This window comes from Cydia splendana, chromosome 16 (assembly GCF_910591565.1).
Source record: "Cydia splendana chromosome 16, ilCydSple1.2, whole genome shotgun sequence".
Lineage (NCBI taxonomy): Eukaryota > Metazoa > Arthropoda > Insecta > Lepidoptera > Tortricidae > Cydia > Cydia splendana.
This window is the reverse complement of record NC_085975.1, coordinates 17,316,071-17,337,133: the sequence shown is the minus strand read 5'-3', so window position 1 is coordinate 17,337,133 and position 21,063 is coordinate 17,316,071. Positions and strand designations below refer to the sequence as shown.

At 39.7% G+C, this 21,063-nt stretch overlaps 1 long non-coding RNA gene across 1 annotated transcript in view; it reads right to left on the bottom strand.

The window, feature by feature from the left end:
• LOC134798468 (uncharacterized) overlaps positions 1–20,691 on the bottom strand; it is a 350,482-nt gene extending 329,791 nt beyond the window's left edge. The window contains exon 1 of the long non-coding RNA XR_010145187.1: positions 20,460–20,691. This is a non-coding gene — a long non-coding RNA (uncharacterized LOC134798468). The remainder of the gene's footprint in view (positions 1–20,459) is intronic.
• Positions 20,692–21,063: the final 372 nt, after the last annotated feature.

Below are 21,063 nucleotides of genomic sequence, written 5' to 3'. Positions count from 1 at the left end.
TGAAAAAAACTGGTGATGCATAACGGCACCGTTAGGTGTTAATGTTGTATTTGCAAATATAGTGATCATTTATTTACATACAATATATATACAGTGGTACTACTAAACGAAATTAATAACTAGCTTAAATCTAAAATAGGCCCTTGAGGCATTGTACCAAGGATGCTGGTGGCATTTCCTCGCTGTATCGCAATGCTGATACGTTGTGCGAGGTAGCCGCCAGCTCTTCGGTCACCAGTTACGTCAACCAGACGCTTTGCGATTTCTGCGAACAACTTATGCGCGCTGGGACCCCATGGACCTAGAGTTTCAACTCCAAATGGTACAAAATGGTACTCTCTACCGAGGCTCTTATATTTGTTACGTTTTAGAATTTCGGCGCTCGCTCCGCCCGCTTTTACAGTAGTCCGTTGGAGGTGGGACGGTGCCAGTGTGTCTACGCAGGTAGCATCCCACACCAACATCCGTCCCAAGCTCCAAGGAACTAAGGACACTCCATCGGGCCTCTTGCCATCATCTCTGATAATGCCAGTCGGCTCAAGAAGAGCAGGCACATTGATGGTGGCAAGAGACCGACGGACTATGTCATTAAGCGACGCATGTCTCGAAAAACGGCCTGCACTTTTTTGACAAGATATTCCGTGGTGTCCCAGTCGGTCCACGTCCGTGCCACAAGAGCATATGTGTGGCGTACACACCAAAACCCCGAGTCGCAAACCAGTCGCCAGTCTAAGGGAGGCCGGATCCAAGAAAGTACCAGTATTGGGCGAAGGATGGGCATGTAGCCAGTAACCGGCTTCCCGGGCTCCGACCGCCAAAAGCCTCGCGCGGTCTGGACCTGTACAGTTGTTTAGGAGAGTATTGTAAGTTAAATCACAGTAAACATTATCCCAACTCCTTTGTGAATTTGGGTTGTCTGGAAATTGTTTGCCTGGGCAAGCAATTTTAAAAGCATTTTTGGCGTCCTCAAAGCCCGCGATCTCACAGTTTGTGGGCAAAGCCCTTAAGATATTTCCTATGAGACCAGAGGTGCTATGAGTGGACGCCAAAAAGGCTGGGGAAGCCACACTGGAAATTTTGCGAATTCCTAAACCTCCAAACCGAATAGGGAGGGACGCTTGAGACCAGGAAGGCTCACTTAGCTGAATGTTTAGAATCGTCTCTAAACTAATTTTGATCAAATCATCTATGGGCGACAATAAATTTTGATGTTTCCAGAAAGGACAACAACGGAGCACATACGTAAATTTAGGGACAAAAAGGCAGAATTTAAGAATTACAAGAGCATAATGAGGGCTAATTTCGAGTAAGCGATCCGTGTGACTTTTGAATTTAGTTATGGAGTTAGAAATATAATCGGGAAAAGATTCTTCGAATATAGGAGAACCCAGGAGGCAAAGAGAATACTTGTCTACTGATTTGATATTGGGAGTCAGATCGTCAAATTTGGGTTGTAAGTCGGTCAAAGTACAAGAAGATTTTTGAATAATTAGTTGGCATTTACTGAAATTCAGTTCTAAACCAATATTTTCGAAACTACTCTTAATAAAAGACAAATCAGAGAGTACAGTATTCACGTCGCCTCCTAGGGTTCCGTCATCTAAGTACCACACATTGAATTTTGATTTTAAATTTTTGATAATTGAATTTATAGCCAAACTAAAAATTGCTGGCCCGAGAGGGTCACCCTGCTGACAGCCAACCTCAGAAGATAATTCATGTGACTTGTACATTAATTTAGATGAGTCTGAATAGCAAAAGAAAAGGTAATTGTATAGTTCCGGAATTTTGTCCTTAACTTCTGTCAGCAAGGTGTCTCTACTAACCGAATTAAAAGCATTTTTAACGTCAATTTTGACAACAATTTCGCAATCATCGAGTGAAAGGTAGGTCCTTAGGGCATGGACGGCTGCCTCGCAAGGTGGGTACCTTTCGTGCCGAAACCTAGCTGTATTGGTTCAAAAAGGGATTGTAATTTTGATCTAATGTGTCTAACCGCAATTTTCAAATTATGTATGTTGCGTGTTTATATTTTTATTTTCTCGTGATTACTGATGTTTTTCCTTGATTTTGGAACTATATTATGTTATTTAATAACAACCAGCGATGTTACTAATGAAGAGACACCCAACAAAGTGGGTTGATAAACCTTGATAAATTGTATGGACTAGAGGTTCATCATTGCAACAAAACTCAAAATTCTTACTTGTTTAACAGTAATTGTTCTTGAGATATTTAAATAACCCTATAAAATTCCAAAATCATGATAAAAACGCTAAGAAATACGGGAAAATCAAACATAGTATATGTAACACATGTCATCTCATTAGACTACATAAGCGCCTAGGGGTGCCGTATGGCACCCGCAACTTTTCTCGTGCCAATGTACAAAACCTGAAATCATAATTTATTAGACCATGTGTATCATCGGATTAACCACACGTACCAAATCCTAATAAAATATATTTCATTAATATTTTACTAGAATCAAAACGATTTCTGATCCGTTTACTTAGAATGCAAGCTAAAAATTTGCGTTTTTTTTCAAGCCTCATTTTTGGGTACGTGTGCCAGTAGCAACATTCCAAGTCGCTTAAAAATATGTGATTATAGTGATAACTGGTACCCTTGACTGTCTAATTAAACACAAAACTCTTTAATTTTCCGCTTATTGTATCCTTACAGAGCGAAAAACTAAGCACAGATAAAGCGGTGCCGTATGGCACCGCTAGGTCATAATGGGTTAATATTATAATATATCATCCTATTACTGCAAATACCAACTATGTACAAAAATGTCATTTTGAGATAATGCGGTTTTAAAGTTTGTAAGCTCCTATTTATATAAAATCATTTAAAAAAATCATGCAATCTTATTTCCTCCTAAACCTTATAATCTAATTGTTAATAATAACAATGATTTTTACCCGGGCTGTGCTTGATTCACGATAAAAAGTTGATTTAAATCAGAGAGTCGGGTACATAGTTGATTTTGCCTGTAGAAAAACATTTTTGTATATACCACTTACTAACACATTTAAACCTATGTGTTTAGTCAATTTAACTTCATTTTACATACATTAGGCTTACTGACTCAGAAAAATGATAAAACACCCATAGGTTTTGAAGTTTATTCGAAATAACTGAAAATGGTCTGTAACAAAAGTGGTTTTACCTGTAGCAACCTGTAGCATATATTGACGCATCTTATTTAAGGTATATTAATTCACGGGACACTATTGATTACACTATTATATTACGGTTGTTTATTCACAATATACACCGTGTTTTTTTTCCGTTAATTTCAAGGGTGCATTCCTGAGCTTAAATCAAGTAACTTTCTCAAAGACACCGATATTCTAATTAACTCCATTTCGGAGATAATCAATAATTTATTTTTTCCTATAAGGCCTCTACAAGCATGTACACTTGCCTTAGGGCCGGTTTACATATTGATTAGTGTTTAGAATGAGTTCATACATTTGCTACTAAACTTAAGTACAATCTCGGTCGATCGATGTTCGAAACGACATTGATATGTCACAGATTTCAATTGTTTGGTTGAGTTAAATGTAATGCCCGTGTTACAACTACGCTACATGCTACAATTAATTACTTTTTAAACTTAATTTTTTTTTTTTTAAAAGCAAAAAAAAATTTTTTATTTGAAAATTAACTATGCCATTTACTTGTCTTAAACGTACTTAACCATACCCCGACGTTAACGGAATTCAATAAAAACACGGTGTATATAACGAATCGTCTATTAAATCATCCACTTCATCCAGTCATCTTCAGTCTTCTTCATCACTGCTAGATTCGGATAATGCAGCATCCGGAACCCGATCAATAATACCATTTTCACAGTTAAGCGAGTGAAACCATCCATAATACCTTTATCGCAAAGAGTGATTAAATATTTTTTCTTTGCCGCGGAAATTGCCAAAGGTTTGTCTTACAATTATCCTAAACGAAGACTTGTTAACATATTTTCAGGAGTCGGAGGTGGTTCCACAGAATTAGGGTTTGATTTGTCGCGTTGTTTCCCTTTTCTTGTACTATATCGAGGGCCGGATTGAGGAGTCGCTGTCTTGCGAGATGTTAGCGCCCCTGGTATCAACGTTTAAATAAATTTCAGATACGTCATAGTTAAAGTATATTTTTGGATCACCTTTGACATACTTAATTTTTTTAATTTTTAACCAGATAACTTTGTCTCCATTGCAGTCTTTAGTTTTATTTTTGAATGTAGCTTCAGCTAGTTGCTTCAGGTTATAAAACTCGTTGATTTAAATTCCTTGACAAGGTACCGTTCTTTTTTTACTCTTTTTTTGCCAACTTTATAGACACCTTTAGATCTGGCACTTTTAAAAATGTTTGCCCAGTCAGTCATGGAAAATACATACCTGTTTTTCTTCGCATTTTCAATGCTGCTGTGCATTGAATCGGCTTCCATGTAGGAATGCCCAGACTCCTGAAATTTCTGCTAAATGACCTGCAGATGATCTATTTTATTAACAGCCCAAAGTAATATTGCTGCCACGTTCTGGTTTCGATTTTGACCACCGCAAGTATCGGAGAATAAAGATACACTTGTTACGTCAGTGGAGATGCATTTGGTCAAATAGTGATATAAAATTGAACCTATCTCGGCGCTCCCTTTTTTGCCGTTCACCTGTGACCAAGAAAAGCAGAAAGCATTATTGGGTAATGCACTTTCATATATCGTGAAATTGTAATCTTTGAACAGGGTATTTGCAATATGGCTTGTAAATCGAACGAGACCGATAAGAATGATTTATCAGACCCTGCTTTTTTATTTGTCAGAATCTTTCTCAGCCTCGCCAGCAATTTTTCTCTCTATATCCTCGTTATAAAGTTTTTCCATGTCAGTTTTATCATTTTCGTTAGCGGAAGTATACTTGTTACACACTTGACATTGGTCTTTTTTTGGAACGAAAAAAACTCAAGTTAACCTCTGTTGAGAACATTCTGCGGTTAGTAATTTCAGACCTGAGGGTTGTCTTTTTCATACTGTTCCAAGTAAAGACCATACATCTTGCTAATGGACAAAGTGCTTTCTAAATATTTTCTTTTGGTTTGCTTTCTAACGTAGTGACCTGCCATTGTAGGAAAAGAAGAAATATGATCAATTACTTCTTGAATTTTTTCGGGAGGAGTTTTGTTTGGTGGAACGTGATGCCCTCGTCCGTCTTCACCGATGTAAAATCCAAGTTCATCTCTGTGTTTAACAGCATCGCGGATTACTGAAGGTGAAATGCCTAAAGTGGAGCAAAAGAATTTCTGACAAACTTGTCGCTTCTCTCCATCTATATCAAAATAACACTTTGGTATGTAAGGTTTAGCTGCGCGTTTTTTCTGTACAACGACTTGCTTTGGTGAACGGACTGTAAGACGAGACAGTATAAAACTTTTCTTGCTCCCAAAGTTCAAATTCCAGTATATTCTGCATATTTTATTTCGGTGTTGTTCAGTAAAGCTATCTGTACACTTAAATATGCATTATGTACAGTCAATTGTCTTAGGGACTTTTCGAGATCTTATTTGATTATTTGTGGTGTATGACAACCCTTCCGCACGTCTATTTTTTCCTACATTTTTTTTCCAAGTCCCCGGATCAGCAGCACGCCAACGGCTAATTATTTTCACGTTATCCCAAACTAAATCTAAAATATTTGTTAAAATGAGAGAAGCAATTTCGGTGGCTGTGTCGTGGTTTGCTTCTTTATATTGAATAGAATAGAATAGAATAGAATGATTTCATTAGATATGGAGCCTAACATATCTGCTAATGTTGGAATAGTGACCTCGGAGACTGTGTCGTTTATCTCTTCCTCCCACCCACCTGCCATCACTCTGCCTGGCAACATATCCCGCCCAGCTTCATTTAAGTTTGATTATGTCGGGTGCGTATCATAATGAATAGAAACTTTTGGTATAATTTCAGTTTACAAACGTTCAAAACGTAAAGGTATTAATCTTATGTATAATGCACTAAATCTATATTTTCAATAAGTATAACATAAAAATAATATAACATACAATATACATACCGCTGTTTGGTATAACATACAAATAAACTAATTACATTTAATATAACATTCATTATGCATATAAATTAAAATAATGAATAACATCTCATATAAGTATCTGAACAAAACACCAGTAAAATTATTTGGATAGCTCAGTATTTCATACCAGAAAAGTAGGTTAGGTTAGGTTAGAACTGTGACTCCCCAGAAAAAGAAACTGCTACCAGAAAAGTAGGTTAGGTTAGGTTAGAACTGTGACCCTTCAGAGAAAGAAACTGCTACCAGAAAAGTAGGTTAGGTTTGGTTAGAACTGTGACCCCTCAGAGAAAGAAACTGCTACCAGAAATTAGGTTAGGTTAGGTTAGAACTATGACCCCTCAGAGAAAGAAACTGCTACCGGAAAAGTAGGTTAGGTTAGGTTAGAACTGTTACCCCACAGAAAAAGAAACTACTACCATAAAAATAGGTTAGGTTAGGTTAGAACTGTTACCCCACAGAAAAAGAAACTACTACCATAAAAATAGGTTAGTTTAGGTTAGAACTGTGACCCCTCAGAGAAAGAAACTGCTACCAGAAAAGTATTAGGTTAGGTTAGAACTTAGAACTGTTACCCCCCCAGAAAAATAAAAGGTTAGGTTTATTGCGTGGTATTTGTTTTGTATATTATATTATTTCTACGTTATACCTTTTTATACTTATCATAAACGATATTATATGTAAAGTTAATTAAACATTATAAAATTATAGAATTAATTGTTATACGTATCGCACGTTATACTTATTGCACGTTATGCCATTCAAAGTTATACTAATTGAATTTATATATTCTGAGCAATATATTATAGGTTTGTATACGTTCTGTTACTTACCCGATAATGTCGTACCCGACCACCCGTGTACTTGACCATACCCCAGAATATGTCCACGAAGCTCTCTGAGTCCCGGCATGGGTTTTAAAACGGCGTGTCCGTCTCCGACCTGTTGGTCCTCGGGAGGTATTTAATTACCCTCCAGTCCTTCCGACGCCCTATTTGGTATCGGACGAGCACCTTCTATCCGCCCCATGGGGTCAGGCTACCCCGGGTAGGATTTAGTTGAAGATATACAGGGTGGCCAAAATGTATGAAACAGCAAAATGTTTTTTTTTCGCGATATCGGGATTGGTCCCATAGTAAAAGTTGCTCAGTATAATCCCAAAACCTCCCTAGCAACGGGAATGCACTTATTTATTGGCCAACCTGTATATTAAAAAAAAAATTGTACATTGCATTCCACTCAGTTTCATTATTTAATAGATAGGCTGTCCATTTGCCAAATTAAATGCCCATTAGATATTTATGAACATAAACTTACTATGTGAACGGTCATTACTATGCTTGTTTCCGAAAAATGATTGACATGTAATGATGATTTCAGTAATAGACCGATAGATCCACAACAACATAGGTAATTTCATCAGTGTGGTATTCAAAACTGGAGTAGGTAATTATTAACTCATATTATCAAAAGACATGTCTCGAACACGTTGTGTCCTTGTGGTTTTGGTAACATATGTTTATTTATTGTTTTGTGCTGCTTCAAACAGTAAAAAAAAGGTACATTTTATACGCTTTTAGGTTAAACCGGGCTTTCTTACTCAACTTTTTGAGCAATTTAGTCTTCCAGTTATTTTGTTGGTTCCATACGCTATGAAATGAAAAATTTGGAGTTCATATTTAAAGTAGCTTAATGTTTTTTTTACTTTCTTTATTTAGGTTTACCAACATTTACCGGAGGGGTAGGCAGAGACCACGGATTTCCACTTGCTACGATCCTGACATACCTCTTTCGCTTCCTTCACTTTCATAACATTCCACATACGCGCTCGCCGGTTTCGGGTGCTCTTGACCTGGCCTTTCTTCAGGATTTCACCGATCTGATCAGAGAAAGTCTGCCGAGGTCTACCCCTTCCAACTCCCACTTCCACTTCTCCCTTATACAGTCTCTTTGTTAGACTTCTTTCACTCATTCTTTCCACGTGTCCAAACCATCTCAACATACCTTTCTCAATTTTTGTCACTACATCTACATTCAGTCAACATTTTCCCCTTATCACACTGTTCCTAATTCTATCTTGCAATCTCACACCACACACACTTCTCAACGCTCTCATTTCCACTGCATTGGCTCTAATGCCTCTTCTGCCATACCCAACTTTCGCTACCATACATAAGTGTAGGCACTAACACCCCTCTATGAACAGCCAACCGTGCTTTTTGCGACACCTTCTGGCTGCTCATAAAAGCGTTAAGTGCCCCATTCACACGATTTCCAGCATTCACTCTCCTTTCAATGTCTTTATCATGCTTACCGTCCCTAGTCCCAGATATACAAACTCTTTCACTTGTTCCACTCTTTCTTGACCAACCGAAATTTCATATTTTCTTCCTTTTCAAATACCATTACTTTCGTCTTGCTTACATTTATTTTCATTCCTTTCCTTACAAAAGATCAATGTATTCTAGTTATTGTTTAATTATAAGTATGTAAGCACAACTTATAACTTATAGTATAGCTTAATATTATAACCCATGTGTAGCCCGAATTCGTTATTGATCTAGATAGTTATCTTGAAGTTAGTTAGTATCTTGAAGACGTCTAAACCTCCTAATATTTTTATTGAATAGGAAAGAAAATATTCTTGTGTTACATGCAAATATATGTACAAGTTTAAAAATGCTTTTGATTATTTACAGTCTTTTGAGGCGGTTCTAGAAAACGCCGAAGAATGTAAAGATCCTAGGCCGCCATATACGAGGAGGTTCACGTTTATGAACAAATACAAGGTCAATGTTATCAATGGAAGGAGGTTTATTACTGGGAACAGCATCATTACTGCTCCTACTCCATTTCAGAATGTAAGTGTTAACCAAATAGGGTGTATTTGGTATTCATCTAGGTTTAATTATCTGAGTGCCCAATTTAAACAAATTCTGTTTCGCTATTTTCACGCGATTGAGAAACCATGCTTTTTTTTGGTAAACCGATTCTATTTCAACATTTGATCAAAGATTTTGCGCAATATCCCTCAAATTACAGAGACAAGTAAAAATTATGCAAGGCTTATAACCCAGCAGTATAGTAATGAACTCCCTAATAAACAGCATCTCATATTATTATTAAAACATAATACATATATAGCATCATACCCAGTTTAGCGCAAGAACGTTCGCGATTGACAAGTCAGGCAGGCGAGAAGTCAAGATGCAGATCTCGCAAGTAACCTGCAGTAATATTTTCGCCAAGGCCATTATCAAGTTCACAAACGTGAGTGTCTCGACAAAAACTTGTATGCTTCAGAAGGTAAGTTTATCAAAATTATATACGTCTGTAAACTCCAACAAGCTAAGCTGCTTTCAACATTTAGAGTTTAGAGACCCTTCTCTTGTGTTCAAACATGCATCGAAAACGATGCTTAATTTATTTATCTGGTATTTCTTACCTTTATGCGTGAAAACAAAACAAAACTAAGTGCCTTTTTACAAACACTATCATATCAGGAAACCGAAAATCTCTTGTCGTGCTTAAAATAACCCATAAATAACTATTGCTCTCTACTTTAAAAATATCATGCTACTTATAATTACAAACCGCATTACCTACACTCTCTCTAACTTCACACCTGTGTGTATGGGGACACACTTCATACACACTTACACACACCATACACACACGAACCCGCGCATGCACTGACTTACTCACAATTACAGACATACTTACACTTATCTGGTATTAGCTGGCTTATTTTCTCTCTTTTCTTTTTTTATTTTTTGTTTGTAATGGGTTGGCTTAAGAGCGCTCTTACAAGAAAAGTCGAAATAATGCAAAATTGATGATACTAGTCGACGAAATTCAGGACTTTGCGCTCATTATTAGAAACAATGAGTACTTGTTCCAGTAAAAGCGTCTTCTTATCTTTATAAATGTCGTTGTAAATATTAGAAAAAGGACTTATTAAATTAGTAATGATTTTTTTTCTGATGGTCGTTTCCGAAAAACCCCGTGAAGCACTGAATGGCGAGCTCTTATTTGGAAATGTTGAGAATTTTACTCTGCTAAACCTGGCTATTTTGTATTACTAATACCCTGTACTTTAGGCATATCAAACTATATTTTTCCTACATACCTTTGAGAAAGAGAAAATCAAAGTAAAACGAACTCGATTTTCTCTCCGAAACAAGTGTCAATTCCTACGAAAATCTACTTAATATCGAAGTCATTTTCATACTCAAGCAATCTGCAACGTTTGCTTATACTGTTGGTATACATTAGTGTTTATGAAATTCTACTATAATTTTTTGGCAATTTTTTGAAAACTACTCTATATTACCGATGACGCGCGCTGCGCCAGCTCAGTGCCGCGGCAGAGCTTGTAGAGGCAGGACGTGTGTCGGTCGGCTCCGCACATTTTCAACGGCGACGACGAGGTTTTTTATCATTGTGTGCGGCGGGCGCCGTGTAAAACGCTATACTGTGTGCGTGTAAACCGCAACGAGAGACTTTGATCCTAGCACCGTTTTTATAGTATTATAATTTATAATGGTACAGTTTAATAAACTACCGGACAGGATTAAAAATATTTGAAACGACCTGACATTCTATATGTATTTATTTGACTCAAGATAGTACTCAGGGTCTGATGATGGAGCCGGAAGGTGGGCACCGGTACCAATCAACCATGCAACTAAACCACTTTGTGTTTAGGCTCGTTTTATTCATCTCAACAAGATCTTTGACACAAGATAGTACTCAGGGTCTGATGATGGAGCCGGAAGGTGGTCACCGGTACCAATCAACCATGCAACTAAACCACTTCGTGTTTGGGCTCGTTTGATTCGGCTCAACAAGATCTTTGACTTAAGATAGTACTCAGGGTCTGATGATGGAGCCGGAAGGTGGTCACCAGTACCAATCAACAATGCAACTAAACCACTTCGTGTTTAGGCTCGTTTTATTCGTCTCAACAAGATCTTTGACTTAAGATAGTACTCAGGGTCTGATGATGGAGCCGGAAGGTGGTCACCGGTACCAATCAACCATGCAACTAAACCACTTCGTGTTTGGGCTCGTTTGATTCGTCTCAACAAGATCTTTGGCACAAGATAATACTCAGGGTCTGATGATGGAGCCGGAAGGTAGTCACCGGTACCAATCAACCATGCAACTAAACCACTTCGTGTTTAGGCTCGTTTGATTCGTCTCAACAAGATCTTTGACACAAGATAGTACTCAGGGTCTGATGATGGAGCCGGCAGGTGGTCACCGGTACCAATCAACCATGCCACTAAACCACTTCGTGTTTAGGCTCGTTTTATTCGTTTCTATAAGATCTTTGACACAAGATAGTACTCAGGGTCTGATGTTGGAGCCGGAAGGGGGTCACCGGTACCAATCAACCATGCAACTAAACCACTTCGTGTTTAGGCTCGTTTGATTCGTCTCAACAAGACCTTGGACACAAGATAGTACTCAGGATCTGATGATGGAGCTGGAAGGTGGCCACGGGTACCAGTCTACCATGTAACTGAACCACTTCGTGTTTGGGCTCGTTTGATTTGTCGCAACAAGATCTTTGACACAAGGTAGTACTGAGGGTCTGATGATGGATCCGGAAGGTGGTGACCGGTACCAATCAACCATGCAACTAAACCACTTCGTGTTTGGCTTCGTTCGATTCGTCGCAACAAGATCTTTGACACAAGTTAGTACTCAGGGTCTGATGATGGAGCTGGACTGTGGCCACGGGTACCAGTCTACCATGTAACTGAACCACTTCGTGTTTGGGCTCGTTTGATTTGTCGCAACAAGATCTTTGACACAAGGTAGTACTGAGGGTCTGATGATGGATCCGGAAGGTGGTCACCGGTACCAATCAACCATGCAACTAAACCACTTCGTGTTTGGCTTCGTTCGATTCGTCGCAACAAGATCTTTGACACAAGTTAGTACTCAGGGTCTGATGATGGAGCTGGACTGTGGCCACGGGTACCAGTCTACCATGTAACTGAACCACTTCGTGTTTGGGCTCATTTGATTCGTCGCAATAAGATGTTTGACACAAGATACTACTCAGGGTCTGATGATGGAGCTGATGATGATAGACAGGTACCCGTCGCCACCTTCGCGCTCCATCATCAGACCCTGAGTACTACCTTGTGTCAAAGATCTTGTTGAGATGAATAAAACGTGCCTAAACACGAAATGGTTTAGTTGCATGGTTGATTGGTACCGGTGACCATCTTCCGGCTCCAACATCAGACCCTGAGTACTATCTTGTGTCAAAGATCTTGTTGAAACGAATAAAACGAGCCTAAACACGAAGTGGTTTAGTTGCATGGTTGATTGGTACCGGTGACCACCTTCCAGCTCCATCATCAGACTCTGAGTATCACCTAGTGTCAAAGATCTTGTTGAGACGAATCAAACGATCCTAAACACGATGTGGTTTAGTTGCATGGTTGATTGGTAATGGTACCTTCCAGCTCCATCATCAGACCCTGAGTACTGTCTTGTGCCAAAGACCTTGTTGAGACGAATCAAACGAGCCCAAACACGAAGTTGTTTAGTTACATGATAGACTGGTACCCGTGGCCACCTTCCGGCTCCAACATCAGACCCTGAGTACTATCTTGTGTCAAAGATCTTGTTGAAACGAATAAAACGAGCCTAAACACGAAGTGGTTTAGTTGCATGGTTGATTGGTACCGGTGACCACCTTCCAGCTCCATCATCAGACTCTGAGTATCACATAGTGTCAAAGATCTTGTTGAGACGAATCAAACGATCCTAAACACGATGTGGTTTAGTTGCATGGTTGATTGGTAATGGTACCTTCCAGCTCCATCATCAGACCCTGAGTACTGTCTTGTGCCAAAGATCTTGTTGAGACGAATCAAACGAGCCCAAACACGAAGTTGTTTAGTTACATGATAGACTGGTACCCGTGGCCACCTTCCAGCTCCATCATCAGACCCTGTGTATCTTCAGTGTCAAAGATCTTGTTGAGACGAATCAAACGAGCCTAATCATGTTACTACATGGTTGATTGGTATCCGTGACCACCTTAATCATCATCAGATCCTCAGTACCAGTTCGTTTTTAAACCCTCGTTGATACAAACTTTACAACCTATAGGTACCAAATGCAATGACGAAACATGTAAATAAGCGAGTAGGTACCTATAATTTCTTTCGAGTAATATACCTTCATAAGTACAAGTATGGGGCTATTCATAAATTACGTCGTTTCAAATGGGAGGAGTGGGGGGGGGGGGGTCTGGACATCGGATGATGGTAACATGACGTAGGAGCAAACAGATTCATCCGAAGCTTGATTTTTGGATGATTTGAGGGGTGGGGGGGGGTCAAAAATCGTCAAAAATAGATGACGTAATTTATGAACAGCCCCTATGTACATTTGCACTGCATTTAGTATTTTCGTACTTACCAAATAACAGTTTTAGAACTTTAAAAGTTAATTACAGTTAGTGTTGTTATGGTTGATTTCAATATGCTTCGCGAAGGATCAAGAATGTTTAATCCATCATTGTAGTGCGAGTGTGGTAGAAGGGATCGGCGTACTGAGCTCGCACGGCCTGCCGCAGCGCGTAAAATACCTAAACTCGCTCAACGCCGAAATGTAATAGCGCTCTTAAAGTAATGAGAATTTTCGTTTTCGGAAATATAAAAAAAAGACAATAGGGTGATTCAGGAGACGTGAGCAGGACTAACACTGCGCATATCGTTAATTATAAGCAACTGTTTCGTATCAGTATTAGTCCGGTGGCCGGCTGCATGAAACAAACCTCATCAAAAAATAGAATATACCTACCCTGTAGAGGTACCTGACGTTTAGTAGCTTCCAACGCACTTGGTCGGCCTAGGCTTAACCTGGCAGATTTTGTACAAATGGCAAAAACGTTGGACAAAAATTCATCAAAAAAAACCTCATCGAAAAATAGAATGAAACTTGTATGGTAGGATACCTGACCTTGAGGACAGTAAAAAAAAAGTGGTCGGCCTCACCTTAGCCTGGCAGTTTTTGCAGTCCGACCAGATTTATTGGGTCACGTGAGAGCTACAATTTACCTCATCGAAAAATAGAATGAAACAAACGGATTATAATAGCTAAAATAAGCCTGTTGACGTATGTCTTGGTCGGCCTCACCTTAACCTGGCAGTTTTTGCAGTCCGACCAAATTTATAAAAAAATCATCGAAATTTTTTTATCGAAAAATCGTATGAAACTTGTATGGTACGATAGCTGCCTTTGAGGACAGTAAAAAAAAGTGGTCGGCCAAATCTTGTGTTGGCAGGTTCCTGTGTCCGACCAATTTTGTGGTACCACGTGAGAGCTACAATTTACCTCATCGAAAAATAGAATGAATCAAACGGATTATAATAGCTAAAATAAGCCTGTTGACGTATGTCTTGGTCGGCCTCACCTTAACCTGGCAGTTTTTGCAGTCCGACCAAATTTATAAAAAATCATCAAAAAATTTTTATCGAAAAATCGTATGAAACTTGTATGGTACGATAGCTGCCTTTGAGGACAGTAAAAAAAAAGTGGTCGGCCAAATCCTGTGTTGGCAGGTTCCTGTGTCCGACCAATTTTGTGGTACCACGTGAGAGCTACAATTTACCTCATCGAAAAATAGAATGAAACAAACGGATTATAATAGCTAAAATAAGCCTGTTGACGTATGTTGTGGTCGGCCTCACCTTAACCTGGCAGTTTTTGCAGTCCGACCAAATTTATAAAAAAAACATCAAAAATTTTTTATCGAAAAATCGTATGAAATGTGTATGGTACGATAGCTGCCTTTGAGGACAGTAAAATAAAAAGTGGTCAGTCAAATCCTGTGTTGGCAGGTTCCTGTGTCCGAACAATATTGTGGTACCACGTGAGAGCTACAATTTACCTCATCGAAAAATAGAATGAAACAAACGGATTATAATAGCTAAAATAAGCCTGTTGACGAATGTCTTGGTCGGCCTCACCTTAACCTGGCAGTTTTTGCAGTCCAATCAAATTTATAAAAAAATCATCAAAAAATGTTATCGAAAAATCGTATGATACTTAAATGGTACGATAGCTGCCTTTGAGGACAGTAAAAAAAAAGTTTTCGGCCAAATCCTGTGTTAGCAGGTTCCTGTGTCCGACCAATTTTGTGGTACCACGTGAGAGCTACAATTTACCTCATCGAAAAATAGAATGAAACAAACGGATTATAATAGCTAAAATAACCCTGTTGACGTATGGCTTAGTCGGGCTCACCGTAGCCTGGCAGTTTTTGCAGTCCGACCAAATTTGTGGTACCACGTGACAGCTACAATTTACCTCATGGAAAAATAGAATGAAACAAACAGATTATAATAGCTAAAATAAACCTGTTGACGTATGGCTTGGTCGGCCTCCCCTTAGCCTGGCAGTTTTTGCCGTCCGACCAAATTTGTGGTACCACGTGACAGCTACAATTTACCTCATCGAAAAATAGAACGAAACAAATAGATTATAATAGCTAAAATAAAGCTATTGACGTATGGCTTGGTGGGCCTCACCGTAGCCTGGCAGTTTTTGCAGTCCGACCAAATTTGTGGTACCACGTGACAGCTACAATTTACCTCATCGAAAAATAGGACGAAATAAAACGGATTATAATAGCTAAAATAAACCTGTTGACGTATGTCTTGAGCGGCCTCACCTTAACCTGTCGGTTTTTGCAGACTGACGAAATTTGTGGTACCACGTGACAGCTACAATTTGCCTCATCGAAAAATAGGATGAATAAAAAACGGATTATAATAGCAAAATAAACCAGTTGACGTATGGCTTGGTCGGCCTCACCTTAGCCAGGCAGTTTTTGCAGTCCGACCACATTTATAAAGAATAATAAAAATATGGTTTCTTCGCAGCTTGAACTTAACTTAATAATGATAACTGAAAAAAGTCATAAGTAAATGAGTCCATGGAGGTCTTAGAGGGCTTTAAAAAAAAAGAAAACTTTCAGTTCAAATTTTATTCATAAATCTATCTAATATCTAAATAACGTTTTCTAACTACCGACGTGGTTTCAGAGTAACACTTACGTTGAGATGATGTCTCACAGATGTCAAAAATAAAAAGGTTTTCATCGATTTTTGACAAGTTTTGAATCGTATATCCTACTTTTCCACTACAGATAGAATGAGGAGGCATAACTGACATTTTATCACGCCAGGTGGCGTCTCCATATTGGAGTTGCTGTCACTGTCAAATCACATACATTGTTTCCAATAAATTGTAAACATTCTCCTTTTTTAACCGACTTCCAAATCCCAAAGGAGGAGGTTATCAATTCGGTTTTATGTTTTTTTTTCTCCACAATACTGCAATAGTGTGCGACAAATTGTGGAAATATACCTATAGGATCTCCCTATTTTCCCAAGGACCCGATATGCATAAATCGGTGAGAAAAAGCTTTGAGTACCAAAAACTAAGGCAAATGAGAAAGACCGTTTGTGTATGCTGCATTTTAAGGAAGATAAATATTTTAGAAAGAGTAAATACACAGGTAAGCTAAGTTTTAACGAAGTAGAACATAATTTAGGGCATAATGGCTTGGCCACACATGCTGTATTCCATACGCATCATGACTTTGTGTACCTATCTGATGGGCGGGCGTATATGAAACGCCTTCTTGTACATGCAGGTGATCCAGGTATACACCAAACCTTAGTTTTCAATCGAACACTTGTAATATAAGAGGAAAAACTGCACGTGAGCCTCCCAAAATTTTAATAAACGGTAAAATACACAAGATAACCTCACATATATTAAGTGATTATCTTTGCATCAAATCAGACTTTTTTCCATCAACTGTAGCATTTCTCCTTCGAAACTCGGTTTGTAGAAAAGAAATTCCCACCGTTTACCAGTGGTAACCACTGGGAATAAAAATTCCCAGTAGGTACCACCAAACCGAGTTGGTGGTAACTACTAGGATTTTTTTTCCCAGTAGTTACCAGTGGTAAAAGGTGGGAAAATAATTCCCAGTAGTTACCATTGATAAGAACTTGGTGGTAACTAGTGGGAATAACCCTTTTATTGTTAAGAATTACTGTTAATCATAATCATCTTCGGAGTCGAAGTCTGACGAACTTTCCCCAGACTCCGACTTATCTATTGTTATTTCTTCGACTCGCAAAGGCGTTATGTGTCCTTCAAACCATTTGATCTTATACATTTAATCTCTTAATGTCCAGCCACAATGTGTTGCATCAAATTTGATGCAAGTGGATTCTGCCGCACACTGCCACATTGAATTTATGAAAGCCGTCCGTAACAATCCATACGTCAACAGGTTTATTTTAGCTATTATAATCCGTTTTTTTTCATCCTATTTTCGATGAGGTAAATTGTAGCTGTCACGTGGTACCACAAATTTGGTCGGACTGCAAAAACTGCCAGGCTACGGTGAGGCCGACCAAGCCATACGTCAACAGGTTTATTTTAGGTATTAAAATCCGTTTGTTTCATTCTATTTTTTGATGAGGTAAATTGTAGCTCTCACGTGGTACCACAAAATTGGTCGGACACAGGAACCTGCCAACACAGGATTTGGCCGACCACTTTTTTTTTTACTGTCCTCAAAGGCAGGTATCGTACCATACAAGTTTCATACGATTTTTCGATAAAAAAATGTTTGATGATTTTTTTATAAATTTGGTCGGACTGCAAAAACTGCCAGGTTAAGGTGAGGCCGACCAAGACATACGTCAACAGGCTTATTTTAACTATTATAATCCGTTTGTTTCATTCTATTTTTCGAAGAGGTAAATTGTAGCTCTCACATGGTACCACGAAATTGGTCGGACACAGGAACCTGCCAACACAGGATTTGGCCGACCACTTTTTTTTTACTGTCCTCAAAGGCAGCTATCGTACCATACAAGTTTCATACGATTTTTCTTTAAAAATTTTTTGATGATTTTTTTATAAATTTGGTCGGACTGAAAAAACTGCCAGGTTAAGGTGAGGCCGACCAAGACATACGTCAACAGGCTTATTTTAGCTATTATAATCCGTTTGTATCATTCTATTTTTCGATGAGGTAAATTGTAGCTCTCACGTGACCCAATAAATCTGGTCGGACTGCATAAACTGCCAGGCTAAGGTGAGGCCGACCACTTTTTTTTTACTGTCCTCAAGGTCAGGTATCCTACCATACAAGTTTCATTCTATTTTTCGATGAGGTTTTTTTTGATGAATTTTTGTCCAACGTTTTTGCCATTTGTACAAAATCTGCCAGGTTAAGCCTAGGCCGACCAAGTGCGTTGGAAGCTACTAAATGTCAGGTACCTCTACAGGGTAGGTATATTCTATTTTTTGATGAGGTTTGTTTCATGCAGCCGGCCACCGGAGTATGACTGGTTTTAGGCTCTCGCGGAAAAACGACTAAACGTTTCCAATCCTAGAATATCCCCAAGACTTAAATCAATCGAAGAATTTTGGCAAATATTATATACTCTGATATGTATATTGCGATAGTAGGCAAAAATATTTTAGAATAAAATAAATTTTACCGTGTCATTACAAAACGATCAGTCAGAGAGTACTTGGTAGTTTGCCCAAAGTGAAAAGCAAACGGTCAGAAGCATGTTACGTAAACTAACACAAGGGAGGCCAATTACTTCATTCTTGAATTTTAAGCCAACCCGTTATATTACTGTTTTTTTTTTTGTCATTTGCTTTATCTTCTTCTTCGACCTAGCGTTTTCCCGGCCTAGCGCCAGGGTCCGCTTTCCTGCTCAGTCTTCTCCACTTTGCCCGGTCTTCGGCATCCTCGGGTGTGAGATTGTTCTCTCCCATGTCCGCTGTCACGACGTCCAGCCAGCGCTTCTTAGGCCTACCGCGTGATCTAGGGCCTTGGACAGTGAGATTGAGGCATCTATTTCCGACGTAGTCTACCGGTCTGCGGCGTATATGGCCATACCATCGGAGGCGGCTTTCCTGCAGCTTATCCGCTACGTCACGGATTCCGAGGCTGCCACGGATGTGTTCGTTACGTATGCGATCTAGTCGCGTAACGCCACACATCCATCGCGACATCTTCATCTCCGTGACGTGAAGCTGCTGGACATGCCTTCCGAGGACAGGCCAGGATTCCTGTATAATAATTTTTATTGTCGATACTATTGTTACCAAATTGAGAGCTCACACCTAGGAGAGGAGAAATCACTGACTCCCGAGTCACAGGCTTGGACTTAGTTCGGGAGGCAGAGGCTCAACCCCACTACCTAAATGTGTTACAAACCTGATGCACCTGTTTTATAATGTTAATACATTTTATAATGTAAAAAAATGTAATGTTTAAGGTTTAAAGCAACAAAGATTTTATTATTATTATTATTTGTATGTCTTTTCCATATCCCGGGACCATGGGGTCCCGGACCTTTGGGAGGCATACGTGGGGCCGAAACCAACAGCGCAGAGGCCCTTTAAGACACTTTAATCTAAAAGCAAGGGATACACGTGGCGGATACCATCCCCGAACGCACAATGTGAATGTGATGGTCCCCACCATTTGCAAAGACTATTGCAGTGCAGCACTTTTGTGCTGCGATGGGAACTAAGGTCATGGGCTATAGATTTGAAAGTTGGATGGACTGGATAATGGGCTATGGGAGAGACTAGCGGACACCTGCCGTGACAATCAGTCTCAAAATTGTAAATGACAGATCCCGGTAATCCGTTAACCTGGAGCATAGGTCCTGCTCTTGCGACTCCATTCTGGCCGGCCAATCAAGGCAAGCACAGAGGCGAGGGCCAGATGACAGGGCCCTCTGGAATAGGGGTCCGCGGTGTCGCCACTCACTGTCAGCTCGCCACAAGTAAGCCCCCGCGGGGTATTTGCCCCCGCATTATTATTATTATTTGTATCTCCGTTACAAATACTCGGGTTTTTAAGCCCGGTCATTTATTAGGCGTGCGTGGGGATATAGATCCAACACGTAGAGGCCGTTTGGAGAGCTTTGATGTCATGTAGAACGCCTGCTGAAACCCGTTCACGGGTACATAAATAGATACCCGTAAACCGGTTTCAGCAGGCATTGGGAGCTATTATAGAAAAATGGAAAGAGTTCTGGTCTATGGTTTAAATTTGGGTGGAAAATAAGTCTGGGCTATTGCTAAGAGTTCCGGACACCTGCCATAACATTGTGTTATACAGTGTTATCGAGGCAGGCGGTGACTCGCCACTCGTTAGATGGGCACCTGATGCGCCATCTTAAAGACGGCCAGGCGCAACACCGGAGTGAGCGGCTCAGGGGTGTCGAGAGGTGGTGCTGCGCTTTCTCCGAAGTTACTCGCGGCGTTATGCCCTTTAACACTTCCACCTCTGGAGCATATAGCTCTAACGACTCCTCTCTGGACGGCCAATGAAGGCAAGCCAGAGCTGAGAGTCCTACGGGTCCCCTTAGGGTCCACTCCGACCGACGAAGACACGCCGGAGACGGAGACCCTGACCGACTCTCGGGAGCACTCGGGTCCGTGGGGTCGTTACTCCCCAACAGCTCGCCACAAGCTGCCCTGCGGGCTTATTATTATTATTATTTAAAACATTATTTAAACTTCCAGGGTAATTACCGGTACGAAAACCTGGACCTGAACAAGATCATGCATGCCTTGCCCAGTTGGCACGCGCCAGGCAACTTACTGCACCAGTTACAGTTGGTCGTCGGCGGATCTACAGAGTTTTGCACTGACGTATATTTTAAAATAATATAAAAGAGATTAGATACATTTTCAGTAGTTTTCTTCCAAAGTAAAAATGAACTTTTTGATTTTTACATTTAGATAAAAAAGGAATTATACGATCAGTGTATACTTAATTTCTATATTTCATGGGCGAAACAGCGATTTACTTATTTACATTCCCGTATTGGTATGGAAATAATAAGTACTTTAATTGATGTTTGTTTGAATGTACATT